The 18,359-nt window shown below is 45.3% G+C and overlaps 1 protein-coding gene across 1 annotated transcript in view; it reads left to right on the top strand.

Moving 5' to 3' along the window:
• Positions 1 to 3,253: 3,253 nt before the first annotated feature.
• The window catches only part of LOC138453162 (dual specificity protein phosphatase 14-like), a 146,787-nt gene continuing 131,681 nt past the window's right edge, over positions 3,254 to 18,359 (top strand). Inside the window, exon 1 of the mRNA XM_069605743.1 lies at positions 3,254 to 3,422. The gene's annotated coding sequence lies outside the window, so the exon portion shown is untranslated. The remainder of the gene's footprint in view (positions 3,423 to 18,359) is intronic.

The raw sequence follows: 18,359 nt of genomic DNA, 5'->3' as shown, positions 1-18,359 counted from the left end.
CATACGTATGGGGCACAAAATTCAAGTTAGTGACTGATCATAAGCCCCTCATCCATATGCTCAGCCCGGAAGGCACTAAAGTATCCACACCCAGACTAGCACGCATTGCAGCCAAACTGCAAGAGTACACGTTTGAAGTCCAGCACATCTCAGGCTGGAAAAATTCGCAAGCTGACTGCATGTCGAGACTACCGGAGGGTAAGGATAAAGCCACCACGTTCCTTCATGGAGAATGCATAGTTGCATCCATCACGGACTTGAGAGCACCAGATTACTTAGAACTCAGTGAGAGACACTGGGAAGAGGAAGATGGGAAAGACCCCACCATGGCCATGATTCGCAAATGGATCAAGGAATGTTGGCCAAGTGAAAAAACGCTGCCCGAGGGCATGAGACCCTATTGGAAGGTGTCAGACGAGCTATCTGAAACGGAGGGGATAATTATGAAAACCGACCAGATTATTCCTCCCACAGGAATGAGAAATACCATTCTATGTAGGGCCCACGCGGGCCACTTGGGAAACACGATGACACGTCGCAGAGTGAGAGAGGCCTACTGGTGGCCATCCATGGACCAGGAAATTCGATCCATGATAGAACGTTGCCATGAATGCCTCAATAGCGACAAGAGACTGAAGGTCCGCCAAGCACCCCTAATACCCACGGAAATACCAGAAGCCGTGTGGTCAAAGGTTGGCATCGACTTCATAGGGCCTTTGGAAGCAATGGCACCTGAACATCGGTACGGCATAGTACTGGTTGACTACCTATCAAAGTGGGTGGAGGCGGAGTTTGTCCCAAACATAACTACAGCAACAGTTATAGAAGTACTTACAGAAATTTTTCAGAGGGAAGGCCTCCCCAAGGAAGTGGTTACAGACAACGGGGTGCAACTGGTCTCTAAGGACATGGAAGAATTCTTAAAAAGAAATCACATTAAACAAAAGAAAGTGGCCCTATATCACCCCCAGGCCAATGTACTTGTAGAGAGGGCAAACAGGTTCATAAAGGGCGCCATCCAATTGGCAACGGCTTTGGGTATGGACCCGCTCAAAACAACCAAGGAGGCCATAGTCGCCCACAGACTCACTCCAAATGGGATCACGCAAATATCCCCGTTCAAAATGTTGAGAGGGAGGAGTGCGGCTTCCAAGCTGATTCCACCATGGTTGTCGAAAATACGAGAAGACGAAGCGGTGGACATGGCAGAAGTAGTCTGGAGAAGCGAAAGCAGCAAGACACGCATGAAATCATGGAGTGATCGGAGAAGAAGAACCAAGGAAAAGGAGACTTGGTTAAAATCAGACTACCGAAGAAAGATCAGGTCACGGGGTCTCAGTTTAGCCGACCCATCAAAGTGATTCACAAAGGAGCAAATCACGTTCGCACGGAAGACGGGCGAGCGTGGAACCTCGAAAGAGTGGCACTATACCAGAAGACTCGAGGAAGAGCGAGGACTCCGGAGAGATCACGAACGGAAACCGAAAGAGACTACGGATCAGGAGAAGAACGAGAACCAGAAGGAGACGACAGAGAGAGGGTGGAAACCGAGGTCGAACCGGAAGCACTGAGTGCAGATCCCGAACAGGAGCAACCGGAAGATTGCGCCGGAACTGATGATCGGCCCAGAAGAGAACACAGAAGACCGGTGAGATACAATGAAAATGTTTTACAGTGATGTTGCTGTCCATTAAATAAGGGAGATGTGTAGAGATATCGCGAGAGCCCCCACTCTCGCGAGATCTCCCTGCGAACTGTAGCTCCGCCCCCGCGCGCTTCGCGCGCATTATGGGAAGAGTCAAGGACGCGATAAGGTGCGTCCTGCCGTCTCCTCCGAGAACGGGGCCCGCGGCCCACACCCATGGACACGGACATTACGGCTGCAGTCTCCCACCCACGTTAGGCCCGTTGGCCTTTGTTATTGAGGCACGCACTTGGTGTGCAGTGTTGCATGAAACCTGTGAGAGAATAAACACAGTGAGACAAGCCCCGCGACTCCTGTCTTCATTATAAGCAGTTTACAACAGATTCCTCTTTATCTTTTCCTAAATAAAAGTTTTTGCAAACAAACATGCCTCTTGTGTGTCAGCCCCCTCCTTCTGCACCCTTACTCCTTCCAGAGAAGTATGAGTCATGTTCATCGGGCTACAGTGCAGGATATGCAGTGTGTCTGTACTGGACGCATAAAGTGATGCGCTTAGGAGTAGTCTGGCAGCCGCACACTGCACACCCAGAAGTGTGGCCAACACGTTTGCAGGGAGTCCAGGGTAGATCCTGTTGATGTAGTCAGGCCTGGAGGAGACCAAGGCACTCTGCGTTTTCTCCAAGTGGAAAAACACCCCCTGCTCCTCCCTAGTGTTCTTATTCATTGTTAACATGTTTGTACCATTTGATGATCTGAGGGGAGAAAGAAAGTTTACTTTAAAAAATGACACCACAGTTTTGAACTTCTATATTGTGAGATGGGCAACACAATGAATTGGCCAATAATCTGGAATCGTTTGGTTGAATGAGTTACCAAACACAAGTTCGGTTTTAACCAGGATTAAGACTCGTGGTTGGTAGTCATCCGATGCCTGTCATTAGGTGGTAAGCAATGGCAAACTGCAAGATCACCAAGGCATGAGATCGCTGTTGTTGGTGTGTGATAGAAATAGCCGCCATATAATGAGAGTTCATGGCGACCTGCCAACTGCCTTGCCATGAGGTGGGAACAGCTGGCAAAGGGTGAGAAAACCAAGGTATCTGAATACAGTACATACAATATAATTGTTAGCAGTATAGCTCGAGGGCAGGCGCTCACCTTGCGAATAAGACGACATGGTGACCTGGCGGTTAGAAGCTGGAGCAGTCGGGCATTAAGCGTGATATAAATCACCAATTACAAAAGCAGCAACTTGCATTTCACTAGCCATTTGCCAGACTGTTGGCTTTGCCAATGCTAAATTTCTCGCACTCTGGTATGGGAAGCTCCACGGCTTCCTGGAGGCTGCGTTTTGTGGAGTTTGTACGGGCTGTGAATTGGAAAGCCTTGTGTTGCTCTTCCTAAATGCAGCCATAATTGCTTGTCACCTCTTCTTTTGCTGTCTCTCTTGCACTCTTGGAGTCCCTCCCACATTGTATTCTTTTCTCTGGACCCGTTTTCATTTGCTCTGATTTGGGTGGAGTAGGCGGGAACCTGGGAGTGTCGCATATCAGACGCAGCTGTCAAACTAACTGTTATTTTTATCCTCCCAATGTCTGAAACAAAAAAAGCTTGTGTCAGTGTACAGCGGACTCCCAGCTCCGGGAATTCGGCGTGCTGCTGGGTGCCTCTTCCCAGAAAGGCAACACGGCTGGGCTTGGAGCACTTTTTCCGACTGAGGCAACGCAGTCCCAGACATCAAGGAAGAGAGCAGCCGCTGTGGAATAACTGGCGAGCAGTAAGTACTACCCGTAGCCTCTTTCCTGTGACCTAAATAACCCCTGCTTATTGTGTGCTGGGCGCATAATTACTGGTGGGGCCTATATCATTATTAATGGTGTCGAGATCAAACGTTCAGGTTTTAAAATGATTCTAAACGAACCCTATGAAGGGCAAGAAGGAGGATTGCTATTTGGTTCATTTCCAGACATGAACATCCCTCTTGCTACATTATCAAATATTATTCAATCAGCCGTTTAATATGCCAATACACCCATTCATATACAACACAAAACACCGAATAAATACGGCAACGAATAAATACTGCAGTGTTAAAAGCAGGTTTCCCACATGCTGGTCACGCTATTGTTTTGGCATGGGCAACTCACAATTCCCTTGAAACCAAAAAAACAAGGCAGTTCCGAAGTGAAACATGCTTACTAAATTTAAATCTACCAGTTTTCTTTCAGCTATTTTTTTTTGGTTGGATTCCCCACAAACACCTTGTGATCTGCGTGCAGCTAACTTTGGGTTTCATGGCAGGGAATACTTCTAGAGCTGTTATTTGGCAAACTGCTCTACTGAAAGTAAATGATTCTATTGTGCTGACAGCAATTATTTTGAAACTGAAACTGAGCTGTGAGTTCATAGGCGATAACTTTTCACTATGGGGGCAGAAATCCCCCTGCCCTACCCTGAATAGCAGCGAGTAGCCAGCCCAACCCATTCCCTGCCAAACAGTGCATTTACACCGCCTATAATGTATAGGGAACTGCAAAAGCCATACGAGTTACAGCCAGCCTTAAATGTATTACATCTCAACAAGTCACTAAACCTGCTGAGCTAGCTAGGTACTTTCTAATGTAGGATGCGTCACTCTACCTTCTAAGAATTCAAAAGCAAATCTGGATCCCGTATTGTGCTAAAAATTACTTTATTACCAACAGTGCACTTCACATGCATGGCCTTGAAGCCAATGGTGTTTCATGCTAAATTCGGTCAGCTGACTACCTATCATTTGAAACTGAGCTGCCAGTGATATCTCTTCTGTTAAAATGACTCTTTTTTGAGTGCATAATATGTGAAGCTGAGCTGGGAGTGGTGTCTTTTCTGCTAACCATCATCTCTTGCTACATATTATTTGAAGCTGAGTCTGGAGCGATGCTTGTTTAGTGTGAGGGGTCAGAAATGAGAGGCAGACACAAAGCGGTAGTGTTTTCATCATCAGACATGTTCTGAAGGATAACAACAACTTCTCAAGGAGAGCTTCCTGGTATACTGCCCTGACAGGAATCCTTCAGTAGATTCTTTAGATCCCCTGGTATACTCTCCTGCCAGGTATCTATTCGCAACAGCTTTTTATTTAATTTATTTTACAAGGATTACCTGGTGTACTCCCCAGCCAGGAATCTCCCTCTGGGTTTTGTAGATCCTATGGTATACTCTCCTGCCAGATATCCGTTCCCCACAGACTCACTGCCTGATGTACTTCGTTTATCAGGACTTCTTTTCTTTCAATGTTCTCTCAGTCTTTCAGTATAGCACAGTTGTACCCCTGCACTGTATATAATTCATTGGCTTTATATATTTATTGTTCCAACTTTCCCCGTATTAACATTTCATATATGGAGACTTGTTCAATTTATATCTTTTAACTTCTTCAGCAAAGTCCGTTTGCTTGTGGCAGTACTTGTTCCAACTTTCCCCATATTGGCATCTCAGATATGGAGACTTGTACAAATTCTATCTTTCATCTTCTTCCTTAACATTGATCTGCTTGTGATAACATTTGATCCAACTTTCGCAATCTTGAAATTTTATGCAGGAGGATTTGTGCAAATTCTGTCTTTCTACTTAACTTGGTCGGTATTAAAAATGAACTTTCAATTGTTCATGTGCCTGCCGGTACGCCCTGGGGATCCCACTATCACTGGGCAGACGCACCAGTGTTTGAAAGCGTTTCCAACCTTTGGCATACTGCTGCAGCAAAATCTTCACTCGGGAATCACATCTCCCGCTTTGAAGACTCACTTTCAGCTCTCCCGCCGGTTTCTCTTTCACTTGCCGGTGAAGCTGTTGCAGTTTGACTCGACTGCGTCCTTGACAACTTTGCTGCGGCTGCGGCCAGTTCTTTAGTGGCTCTTCACTGATGCCTGCCACGCGCCCCTGGCTCTCCTGCCACTCTGGTGAGAAATGCTGACAAACAGCAGCTTGAAAGTATCTGCCTCCTGCTGCATGGTCCGTTCCTGTGCGTCGGCATTCACCTGCGATCCTGCTTCCCACTTCACCCCCAATCTGCTTCTCTTCTCTCCGACACCTGATTGAAAGTACAAGCCATTTTTAAATGCCCCATGCAGCGGATCTCTGTTGTAACAACTAGTCTGCGTATTTGGCTTGGGTTTCTTTCAATCAATACTAACTCCTTTTCCCTCTTTCTCGTCTCAGTACTTGAGGCGTTATGGGACTTGGAGTCCCTAGTATTCATAGACTTCTAACGTGAATCTGTTTGGGATTTCTATTTAGAACAAAACATCAGAGACAAAGGATGTTAAATGTGAGTTATGTGTATCTGAGGTGTGAATGTTTTTCTGATCAGAGTGTTTTTCAGAAAGGGTTCTTTAGGTCCTACAATGTGAGGGACTTGTAAAGTGACAATCAGCCATTAGGAATTCAGGGATTATGTGATCTTCATTTCTGGGAAGGAAAGAATACTGTGTCTGTCCGAATGGTGTCACCTCTTTTCCTCGATAGCCATCTCCTCCCATATGATCATCTCCCTTAATAGCACCCCCAGGGTCAGGATCAGGTAGCGACCGCCATCCCCTGGCCACATGGGAGGAGATCTTTGGCTGGGGATCAGTGATGACTCCACAGGATTCATCACATTAGTTAAAAGGAAACTGTCTTGCTTAGTGCAAACTATTAGGTAGTTGAACTATGAGGGATGTCTTCTCATTACAAGTATCCGGTGTCTTGCCTTTACAGTCACCATGCATAACAAACAAGCTCCATGCCCAATGACTCAGAGCAGGTGACTATCACATGTATGACCCAGCTGGAAAGTAATATGTATTTATTAACTTATGTTGGCACTTGTAAAGCGCACCAAACGCTGAGGCATCTGGGAGTAAAGCAAAAAATGTACATACATAAATGCGTAGTAAGGTAAAGGTTAACAGTTCTGTTCAGAGTCATGCATACGGTGCTAGGGAGGGTAGATGTTTTAGGCAGAATTGTGATAGAGAATTACTTTAGCCGCTCTTGTGTGAAAAGCCTGGTTTTAAAGCTTTTACAGAAGGACCAAAAGGAAGATTCAGATCTTAATGAAGATGGTAGACCGTTCCAGTGTTTGGCCGCTACCACTGGGAAGCTACTGCCCACTGCTTTCTGTAGTTTGAATCTGGGAATGATGAGTAAATGCGAGTGGGTTGAGCGCGTTGGTCTGTTGGATTGGTTTTTGGAGAATGTATTGTATAGGTACGTGGGGGCTGATTTGGATAGACATTTGTGTGTCCAGGAAGGGTTTTGAACAGGATTTGATTGTGGACCAGCAACCAGTGGGCATTCCATCTCATCATGGTAATGTGTTAATTTTTGAGGATGTTGAGGGCTGCTCTTAGAGCATTATTTTGAATAACTGGTAGCTTTTTGATGTTGCAGCTGTTAGTACCTGCATAAAGAGCATTGCAGTAGTCTAATCTGGATAAGATAAGAGCTCTAGCAAGCGTAATACAGCTGTCAGATGACAGGAAAGGTCTACAAGCATTGATGAGCTTTGAGGTGTAAGCTGCCGTAGATGCCGTGGGTTGACTTTTCTGGTTAAGGTGAGAGCTTAATCAAGGTAAATGCCCAAGATTTTACTTCCTTGGAGACATTGAGCAATGGCGAAGGATTTGAAGCAGTCACATTGTTTGTTTACATGGTTTTGTGAGCATATGAGGAGTAATTCTATTTTTTCATCATTTAAGCACAGGCCACGATGGGCCATCCATGCCTGGTTGGTTTGGTAAATTTAATTTAGTGATTTTGAGTCTGAGTCATATGTGCCTGGATTTGGTTGGCATCTGCATAGTTAGTGTAGGTGACACCCAAGTCATCACGAAGGTCAATTAGAGGTTTGGTTAAAATATATCAGAGTGTAGGGGAGACACAGGAGCCTTGAGGAACTCCACAGGTGACTGGGGCTGGCATTGCTTCTGCAGTAGGTGAGAAGACCCTCATAGATCTGTTGGTTAGGAAGGACTGTATCCAGTGTATGGCTTTGGTTGAAAAGTGGACAGCCGAGGGGAGGTGTTTGCAGAGTATGTTGTGGTTGACTAGGTGAAAGGCTGCTGCTAGGTCTAGCAGGAAGAAGAGTGCTAAATTGCCATTATCTTTTGATCTCGTCCATTTGTATTTTTAGGTCCAGGATGGCTGATTCAGTGCCATGCCCTGGACGGAAGCCTGATTGGCGAAGGCTTAGGAGGTTGTTGACTTCCAGATGATTTTGGATTTGCAGATAAGCTGCTCTGTCCAGTAGTTTGAGGAAGGAGGAAAGGTACTGTAGTTATAGGGCAGTAGTTTGTCGGGTTCTTAGGGTCTAATGTAGGATTCATCAGTAAAGGTAGGTCCCATGCATCTTTGAGGTTAGTCGGGACAGTGCTCATTTCAAATGAGGCATTGATTAAGGTTGTGATGAAAGGGGTACGTTTGGCAGCACAATCTTTGATGAGCGAGGCCAGGCAGATGTCACCTTGATACCTGGAATGTATGGTTTTCAGGACTTCACGTTGTTGATTCTGGGGCGAATTCGAATTGTGTATTAGTGTTCTGGACTGTATAAATAGGAATCTGCTGGGTTTGGGCAGGTATTAAGTTCTTCTTTTTCAATTCAATTTTCGATTGCAGTAGGGAGATTTTGTCAAGGAGAGCTTTTTGTATATCTGTGCACCAGGCACTGACAATTCAAATTCTCGTAGAACGGTGAAGAGTCCCTTAGTGCCGAGTTGGCTTTAGCAATTCTCTCATTATATGTGGCACTTTTGGTTTGGAGGATGGCCTGTGTATAGGTTTTGGATGCAGGTATAAAGATTTCTTTTTTGGATTCAGTGGGGTATTTTTTGCAGTTGGTCTCAGCAGTTCTTAGTGCTGGGCATCGTTTTGAAGTTGGGGGTGTACCAGGAATTTAGGTGGGCTAGAGGTTTAGCTTTGCGCATTCTCAGTGGTGCTACTTTGTCAATGGCAGCTAGGAAAGTTTGATTATATATCTCTACCATAATGGAGGTGTCATTGGCAGAGTTATCCGGGTATTCGGTAATGGGTTGCATCAGAGGTAGAAGTTTCTCTGCTGTGATGTTGCATTAATTTCTAGATAGAGTGGCTGGTGCTTGGTGGATAGGGGTATCTGCAGAGAAGTTCTTCGGGATGGTGAAGGAGATGGCGTGATGGTTAGACCAAGGACATGGGGTGTTTGAGAGGATGTTAGTGTTGCAGTTAAGGTCTGCCAGCCAGTCGAGGGTTCGACCTTTGATATGTGTGGGGTTAATAATGCAGTGTGAGAAGCCTAATGCTCCAATGTTATTGTCGAGGGCGAGGGCATTGCCATCGGTAGGGTCATTGAATCCCAGATTTAAATCTCCCAACAGTATGATTTGTGAACATGGCTTTGTATTCACTGAAAGGAATTGTGCAACATCTTCCTCGAAGGAAAGCACCGGACATGGGGGTCTGTATATAAGGTGGAGGGTCATGGTGACCGAAAAGGTTAATTACATTTTTATAGATAGTAGTTCACCTGAATGGAACGATTGGTTAGGTATTTCCCTTATGAGGGGTTGGTTCTTAGCAATGAATGATACTTCTCCTCCTTTTTGGAAACCTGTCCATCTGTCTTGAAGATAGGTTAGTTTTCAGGGATGACAAGGGAGAGTGCCGGGCCAGCTGCTGCATGGAGCCATGTTTCGGTGATGGCTAGGAAGTCTAGACTGTTTGTAGTGATAAGGTCTGCAATATCTAGAGCGTGTGCCTTAAGTGACCTTGCGTTAATGAGAGCATCCTTGAGCGTGGTTGCTCCCAAGTTGGTGTTGTCTAAGGGGGCGGGATTGACCTCAGTGCTTGACGGGTGCGCCAGAGCTAGTGGGATCGATGTACTTGGAGCTGGGCTAATGGGTTTTGGTAAAAAGGTGGTGTGACCCAAGGCAGAGGTGTTCCGATCATTGGTGGCATCGGTAGAGGCATGTGCGGTGTTTTTCAGGTTGTATCTAGTGGCAGTTAAATCATAGGTGGAGAACTTCGAGTTGCGATGGTTGACTGGCAAGGGCGGTTGATGTGATCTCATATTGGAGTGGAAGGTGGCTCTTAAGTTTAGGTGTGCATTCCTCCAAGTGATCGATGGGGTTGTTGTTTGTGGAAGCTGCTGGCCTGTAGCTAAGCCGGACATTAGAGACATTAAAGACATGTACAATTAGTCCATGCCACGTGTTAGATGCTAAACCATTGTGATCACTTAGGGCCTGATTAAGAGTTTGCCGATATTACCATGAGTAATTCAACCAACCTGTTATATTTACCCCATGTGGTAATTACTTAGTGCCCCGATAGGACTGTATGATTCAAAGTCATGTGGCCCTTTCCCTTATTCCCCATGTTGCAGTCCCATGGGACTCCATGGGAGGTGGTATTTACTGCATGCAGTAATGACCTCATACAGTACTGCATTTATGTGGCGGTAATTACCGCCACACAAATGCAACCGGTAAAAATGAAACTTTGATTTTGGCAGAGTGGTAAAACACCCAGTAATAGTAAATACTGGGTGTTTTACCACTACTGCTAAACTGTGATCAGGCCCTTAGTCGACGGAAAATCTTTTGAAATCTGTCTGTTCACTAGACTGCAAGAGACAAACTAGCATGACCCCTCCAAAGACCCAAGAAAGCAAACCTTTCAACCTCTAGCCACCATAGGCTCGGTCTTCAGACCCACCAGAACCACTCATGAACCAGCATAGTCCTGCAACTCCCAGGGCACAGACCACTCAGATTTTAAGATATAATAATCATCAGTAATCCGAACACAAAGACCGATCAGAGCACCAAACTTGCAAATCAGGAGGAAATAGACTGTGACATTTGCAGCAGCTCCACTGCACTGGCATGTGCAATACGCCTCTGGACAACACATGAATCAAGAACACCTTGGACAGTGCTTATAATGGAAAAGGAAGTGCAGGTACTCCTCAATCTAGGCTTTAGGTGGGCCAAGGTTCAGCCCCAGCAGGTTCAAAAACTGCTCTCGCGGTGGATCCTACCCAGGCTTTCCATTTCTACTAACCTCATTCTGTGTATCCATTTCCATAGTGTTTGGATTTCTCACTTTCCTTGTGTGTCTCAAACTTTGTGTCCGTTTTTATTTGTCTCTCTCTCCACACCTACCCATACCCCCACTCCAGTCTGGTTCTCACACCCTCTTTAACTCTTTAAGTCCCTCTTTTTTTCTGGGTCTGGAGAGCATGATGAGCTGAAACATCTCAGCCTGTGATTCCAACCAAAATCTGATTATAATGGTTTACGCTTGAGTCATTAACTTTAAATGTAATTGTCCGTCTAATGCAGCAATCTCTCAACGATGATTAATAATCACAGAGCAAAATTACTCCTTTTTAATGTTTAAAAGTTTGGAGAGTTTGAGAACTCCCAATTTTTGCAAATACTGCACCAAATAAGGCACCATTAGATTAAATTATTTTGCAAGGAATACACCATTTTCTAAGCTGTTAAAATGCGATTTGAACCCACTGTGCTATATAGGCACCCAACCACATACCTTATGTGCTGCAGTTGGGGTACATATTTAGGTTTTGGCCTTCAAAGTTTACTTGCATAGTACGCAAATCGCATAGTAAAGCAACCTGACATTATGCATCCATATAAAAACGTGTTAAGATAAGTATAATTACAGCTATATTTTATACATCCTAAAGGACAAATGCAAGCCCCAGAAAACAAAGTAATTGACCGTAAAGAAAATCCCCTCTTTTTTATACTACTTTACTTTCGGAAAGTAAAGACACACTGAAGAAATGTTGTGATACGGTCACCTGCCTAAATAATTGTTTTAGACAAACTTTTTGCTTCTTGTTATGCATGGGATTAGAAATATTTGAATATCCACATAAAAGCAAATTCTTTCTTTTTTACATGTCAAACTAGCAGACATCGTAGATAAAAACTAAGATTTAAAAGGGGAGTTTTAGTTTATGCTCACTTTCATGGACTAATAAGAAGGTCAATAGTTGGTAGGTAACTGGAGTGGTGTGTGGGCTTTCAGTTCGAAACATCCCATCACAGTCACAGTGTCAACCACTTCAACATTTAGACATAAGAAAAGGCACTGCTAATAAAAAATAAACGAGTTCAAAATGTATTGCCATGCCCTCCTTAAGGTGCTGCCTGCGCAGGGGTCTCCCAGATACTATAATTAAGCAATAAACCCTGAAAGGGGGAGGCATTACTGGGCCAGGTAATGCCCCGGGGCCTTCGCTTGGGCCTTTAATGAAAGCCCTGGGGCACTACCTGTCCGGGTAATGCCCCCCCCATCAAGGGGTTTATTGCTTTTCCTATCTTGGAATGTCATACTGGGATGCTAATGGTTTTTTTGTTCACGTTGAGAAACGGCAAACATGCCACTTCTCAACCTAAAAAAAGCACAATCCAAGATGGCCACCATGAAAGAGGGAGAAGGGAACTACACAAAACCACTGCTCCCTTTCCATGACGGCTATTGCCGCGACGGGGATGTGCCAGGAACATTACTGTTCGTGGTGCCAGTGAGGGACAAGGCAGCACCAGGTAAGTGGGGACAGGAGATGAAATATGTGGAAAATAAAGGTGCGGAAAGGGGAAACTTAAAAAATGTCATGCCACAGTAAGAAATGGCTAGACTGGCTGTGCCAAAGTGCCATTCTAGCCGCATAAAAGTCCTCATCAAGTTTGCTAAGCCCAAAATTGGCACTAAACAATTCCATTCCACTTTAAGGAAATGTCAACAATGCTCCAGTGTTCCCCATGGGCCACCCAGTGCCCTGTACGCATACATAATCACATGTATACCCATTCGCCTACCAGTCTCACACCCATGCGCCGTCTCACATTCACTCACATGCGCACCAAGAACATTCACGCTGCTTTCTCCACATGGGCACCCACTTTGAACATTCACACAGACACATAGTCACATTCATGCCCATTTACCCACAAGTTACTCATCCATACACCTTCTCTCGCACCCGCATCATAAACATTCTCACTGCATTCTCTACAGCCACGCCCACCCACAACATTCACATGCACTGCATTCTTATTCCCACGACGAGCACTCACAACCGTAGATACATGCACTTGTGCATATATAAATACATACACATCTGACACGCACGCATGCATCATACACACACAAAAACGATACCAGTTTCTTGCATCCGGTCCGCCGGACTCAATGCAAGAAGGCTCTCGCTCCCGCACTCCATGCAGACAGGAAGCAGGAAGCATGGATATCTTCCAGGTTCATGTCTGATGTGTGCATGGGAGCAGGAGGTGGAGCGGCCCCTTCCCGCGTTGCCAGCTAGCCGCAGTCTGCCCTAGCCAGGACCTCACCCTAACCAGGGTGGGGGCTGAGATGGGCCCTCTGGTCATGGTGCAGGAGGGGCCCCCTCACTGGGGGGACTGCAGAGGCCCTTGCTACGCCACTGCTGCCTAAGTCAAACGTAAATGGCATGAAACATTCTAGGATGGCTGGTGGTGTCGATTTGCACCCAGCAGAATCCTGATGTACATATTATCACCGGCGAAATGTTACGTGCGGTGCAGCCTGCCCACTGCTGTCCACAACTTTATATCAACATGAGAGCACCCGAATTTCTTTACTCCTGGACGTCCTGCAGCAGATTGCTAATTCTGGGGTCATTGGCACCATTTTAAACTACACATTTCGAGTAAATGATCGAAACAGCTTGGATAATTGTGCCTCCGTTTGTGTTGATTGTGCCATCAGCAGCAGTGGAAGTAAGCGGGCGTATCGCAAACTGATTATATACTGTTAAAAGTTCAGTGGTCGAAGTGGGCGGGAGTGGTCGGAGCGGTGCCCCTCTACTTCTTTTAATTATGTTTTACCGTTCCTATACTTTTATTTTAAAAAGAAACCGTTCCGGAATGGTTTCGTTTTAAAATCAAAATGTAGGAAGAAGTTAAAACGTGCACGTTCAGTGCACTGCACAGGACGTTTCCTTAGAGAGCAGGCACATGTTTTTGGGGTTTTTTATTGTGCATGGGTGGGGGCGCGGGGATGGGGTCTGTGGGGAGTGGTGCAGGCCAGTAGGGAACATAGTTTTCGTACACTTCGACCACTGAGTTGCACTCATTTTTACAGCCTGAAACTCATTTTTACGTTCTGAAACTGTTCTTTGTGGAGTTAAAACAGATCTCCTTAAATTTACTACCGTTCTAAACTAAGATCTGTTTGACTGTACATTCTTGAAGCCTGGATGAAGTCTCAGCCAGCAAGAACTCTAGCTGCAACCATTTGCAACAGGGTGCTATTTTAATATCAGGAGGCTCCACAGCAATGGTCCCTTCATGCCTATAGACAAGTGGAAGTTGAAGTATTAGCCCTAGTGATTGGTCGCTCTGACTATTGTAACGCACTCCTGGGAGGCACGTCAATGACACTTGAGGCAGGCTGCAGTTGGCTGAAAGCCAATTGGTTTATGGACATAGGAAAAATTATCAGCTCTAAACTGGTCGCAGGAATCTCTTGTGACTTTCAGTACAGTAGCAAATTCAGCTTAAAATGATCTCCATCATCTTCAAATGCAGCAATGGGGCTGCAGCTTATGGCTAGCAGTGCATGATTTATCCCAGGATGGAACCTTTGGTCTATGGACGATCAGAGACAATTCATCCCAAGGACTCTGTCAGACCACAGGGGAGAAAATACTTTTCCTCTGGAGGTCCAGGCTTTGGAACAAATTACCAAATTCTGTTCATTACAGCACAGGTTTATTTTTAGTTTCACACCCCTGTTGAGGCAGCATCTGTTCAATTAGGTGTTTGGTGTATGTTTTAGCGGAGTAAAGCTCAGCGAATACAGGCGATTGATTTCACAAAAGGCGATATATAAATGTTCTGACAGGCAGAGAAAAAAGTTTAAAAAAACTAGACAGGGGGACCTCCTTTTGCCTGTTCCACCCACTTGACTGCCACAACCTTATGACAAGCCTTGCACCTTGTTCCCACCTGCCTCGTCTCCCGCCATGGTCATAGTTACACTACTGCCTCTGCCAATCTGTGATGCTTTGGGGTGCAGATTTGAAAGGATGGGTGTGGATATGTTTAATCTCAGGGGCTAGAGAAATCCAGTGATGAGGGCCAATCAGAGGTGGGAAGGATCAGAATACAGGGCGAGTTCATGGAGGACTGGGAATAGAGAGGTTAAAAGTGTTCCAGCTGAGAAGCCACCCAATTCCGATAAAGGATGAAGGATTAACAGGCAAGCGACTATCGTTCTCTTACATTTTCCTTAACATGGTTTGGTCTTTTTCTAAATAACATGTGTGGTCTAGGTAGTGAATTTTGGAAGTGTTTTGGTTCTCTACTCCCCTACTGTGAATTGTTCTGGAAGTGTGTGCATAATGCCAAGTACGGTCCTTCTGAATGCCTGATGAGACCCTATTAGATCTCTGTACACATACCGTGGGCACCATCTGATGACAGCTTACATGTCCAAGAGTTTGAACATGTAGGCCCCCCTCCCGACTAACATGGAGTCTCAAGGTGGTTGCCATATATGACTAAGTGTCTGAACGTGCTAGTGGTTGCAATATGTTGGACCGTCCTACTTGTGTATCCATGTATTGCTTTTGTTGTTACATGAGTAAAATGAATAAATACACATTTGTTTTTAAAGTGTTGCAGGAGCAAAGGGTGCAAGTAAAGGTGTAGCAAGAGATAAGGGATGGCAGATGGAAGGGAGAGGTTAGCCCACAAACGGATTTAAAGAGCTGAGGTAGACATTTCAGGAGGTGCAGTTGCTCATGGAGGACAGCCAGTGTGGAGCCTATGAGAAGAGGTGTGGGATGAGCATGTAGGATTGTAGCATGCATGGTGTTGCCAAGGGGTTCAAAAGAACATGGGAGGTCTGTGGTCGGCTGGAACAGTAGTTGAGATGATAGAGTACCACAGTGGAACACTAGAAATTGGCAAACATCACCAACAAAATAAATCTGGGAGTAAAAATACTCCCAGCAAAATAATAAGAAACAGACACAGAGGGACACGCCCCTTTCTTCCACCCACATAGCTTGAAGCATACGTTCGGATCAGTGGTACCAGCAGAGAACTGACACAGTAAGGAGCTATAATATTATTATTGCCTGATCAGAAGAGGACCTTTAACATAAAATTGCATCTTTTCAAATGAAGAAATTGCTAGGCGCAAAGAGGATGGATGACAGTTTTGGAGTTACTTTACATTTTAATTAATATAAAAATACTCCCACTTGAAATGGGAATGACATTTTTACTCCATAAAAATGTTTTACTTCCAATTTGTAAAAATGTAGAATAACATACTCCCACTTCAAAATCTTATTTGGAGCACTGGTATAAAAGTGAGGATAGGGTGGATCTTTCTAATGTTTAGTAGGTTGAGTCTGGCTGCAGTGGCAGTTGATGCTAAGAAGTTTTTGAATTTGAGATCACGGAGGAGCAAAGATAGAGTAACGGTTGGGGAGAGGGAGTTGTGAAGTAGGATATGGCTAGGGGAGAAAGACAGGATAATTTTGAGCACAGAAGTAAATTGCCTCATTCTTGCATAAGTTAAGAATAAGACACTATTGAAGGATGGCTGGCCGACAATTATTTTACGGGAGAGTGCTGGGGTGAAGACAGGGAAGGAGAAGATGGTCTGTGTAGCCTAGGCAAAAAGATTATAGGAGAATCCAAGGGCGGACATACACTTACAAAGGAAGTGGTGTAGAGAGTAAAGAGAACTGTGCCAAGAACAGAAAAGATCAATCTGAGAGGTAGAAGTGATCCAGTTGAGGTTGAGTGTCATAAATGTGTAGGTTAGAAAAGGTCGCAAGGACAGAGGGGTGGTCCACCATGTTGAAGTCTACAAATATGTACAGGAGTAAATAAATGGTGTAGAGTGTGATGAGGCGGGCCGTGGGAGAAAATGGAGATGTGAGCTAAGGTCATTTCAGTGGATTGATGTCTATGAAACACTGATTGGTGTGGGTCAGAGGTAGGGGTGATCCTTTAGAATGTTTAAAGATGTAAAGGCAGGCGCTCTGTTACCAGTCTTTAGCTTCTCCTCCTAACGCACGGTTTCATGACTTCATCAATCTTCAGGGAGGCTGAGTTTCTTTGTTTTTTCAGTCGGGTCTGCATTTCTGTTTCAGGTGTGACAAGTTAATTAGCTATGAGGATTCTGGTACTTGTATTTTTCGCACTTGATTTTGCTGGCAGGTGACTGGAAACAACTACCTCCATAGCACAGATCTTCCCCTTGATGGGGGGAGGGGGAAAGCCATGGTTGTGGCTCTCCAGTGTAAGGCATGATGGCCCTGCTGAACTGCCTTTCCCGGGATTTCTGTAACAATGTTTAAAGATGTAAAGGCAGGCACTCTGGTACCAGTCTTTAGCTTCTCCTCCTAACACACGTTTTCATGACTTCATCAATCTTCAGGGAGGCTGAGTTTCTTTGTTTTTTCAGGCGGGTCTGCATTTCTGTTTCAGGTGAGGCAAGTTAATTAGGTCTGAAGATTCTGGTACTTGTATTTTTCGCACTTGATTTTGTTGGCAGGTGACTGGAAACAACTCCCTCCACAGCACAAATCTTCCCTTGATGGGGGGAACGGGAAAGCAATGGTTGTGGCTCTCCAATGTAAGGCATGATGGCCCTGCTGCTACTGCCTTTTGAGCCCGGGACTCCTAGAACAATGTTTAAAGATGTAAAGGCAGGCACTCTGTTACCAGTCTTTAGCTTCTCCTCCTAACGCATGTTTTCATGACTTCATCAATCTTCAGGGAGGCTGAGTTTCTTAGTTATTTCAGGCAAGTCCGCATTTCTTTCTCAGGTGAGGCAAGTTAATTAGGCCTGAAGATTCTGGTACTTGTATTTTTCACACTTGATTTTGTTGGCAGGTGACTGGTAACAACTCCCTCCATAGCACACATCTTCCCCTTGATGCTGGGAGGTGGAAAGCCATGGTTGTGGCTCTCCAATTCCACAGCTGTCTGTGGAAAAGTGTTTGTGTCGTGAAAGGGGGGAGTGTTGAGTTCCTAGATATCCTACCTCGTAGGATTGGGAAAAGGTGTTAAAGGGAAGGGGATACCGCGTCTCACCCTCCGATGTCCCACTTCCACTCCCTGAGGACCGCTCATCCAGGTGATCCTCCCGCACTGGTCCACTCCCAGGAACTGGATGAAAAAACGATGCCTGCGTCCCTGGATGACAGATCCCCGTGGACTGGCGGGTGAGACACCTTCAGGTTTCTCACAGTACGAACAAGAGTGAGAAAGTCAGATGAGGATGCAGGCCCTGTGGCTGTCTCTGTTGATCAATACCCCAAGGCCTCAGTTTGCTCGGGTCACTCTGTTGCTGCAGCCAGAACTTTCAACCAGCCTTCGTCAAAGTACGATGCATACCTCATATGGCACAGAAACGGGGCTGGGTTGCAACTACTGTTTCTTTTTTTTAACATTAAAGTGAATAGCTCCCCACTGCTCCCCTTCCCCTCACAACACTCCCCGTGCCTTCCAGCGCCCTCCCAACAGGTGATCACACACGTGATCAGGAGGACACTACAACCTGCCCCCTTTTTAAACATAAGGTCAACTTTACTCCATTTCTTTGATCAATCTCTTTGGTTTGTTTCTGGCTCACTGGGGCCGTTCTGTGGGGTTCTCTAGGACCTTAT

Source organism: Ambystoma mexicanum, chromosome 4p (assembly GCF_040938575.1).
Source record: "Ambystoma mexicanum isolate Mex_15411 chromosome 4p, UKY_AmexF1_1, whole genome shotgun sequence".
Lineage (NCBI taxonomy): Eukaryota > Metazoa > Chordata > Amphibia > Caudata > Ambystomatidae > Ambystoma > Ambystoma mexicanum.
The sequence above is the reverse complement of the archived record's forward strand: the minus strand, read 5'-3'. Positions and strand labels throughout refer to the sequence as shown.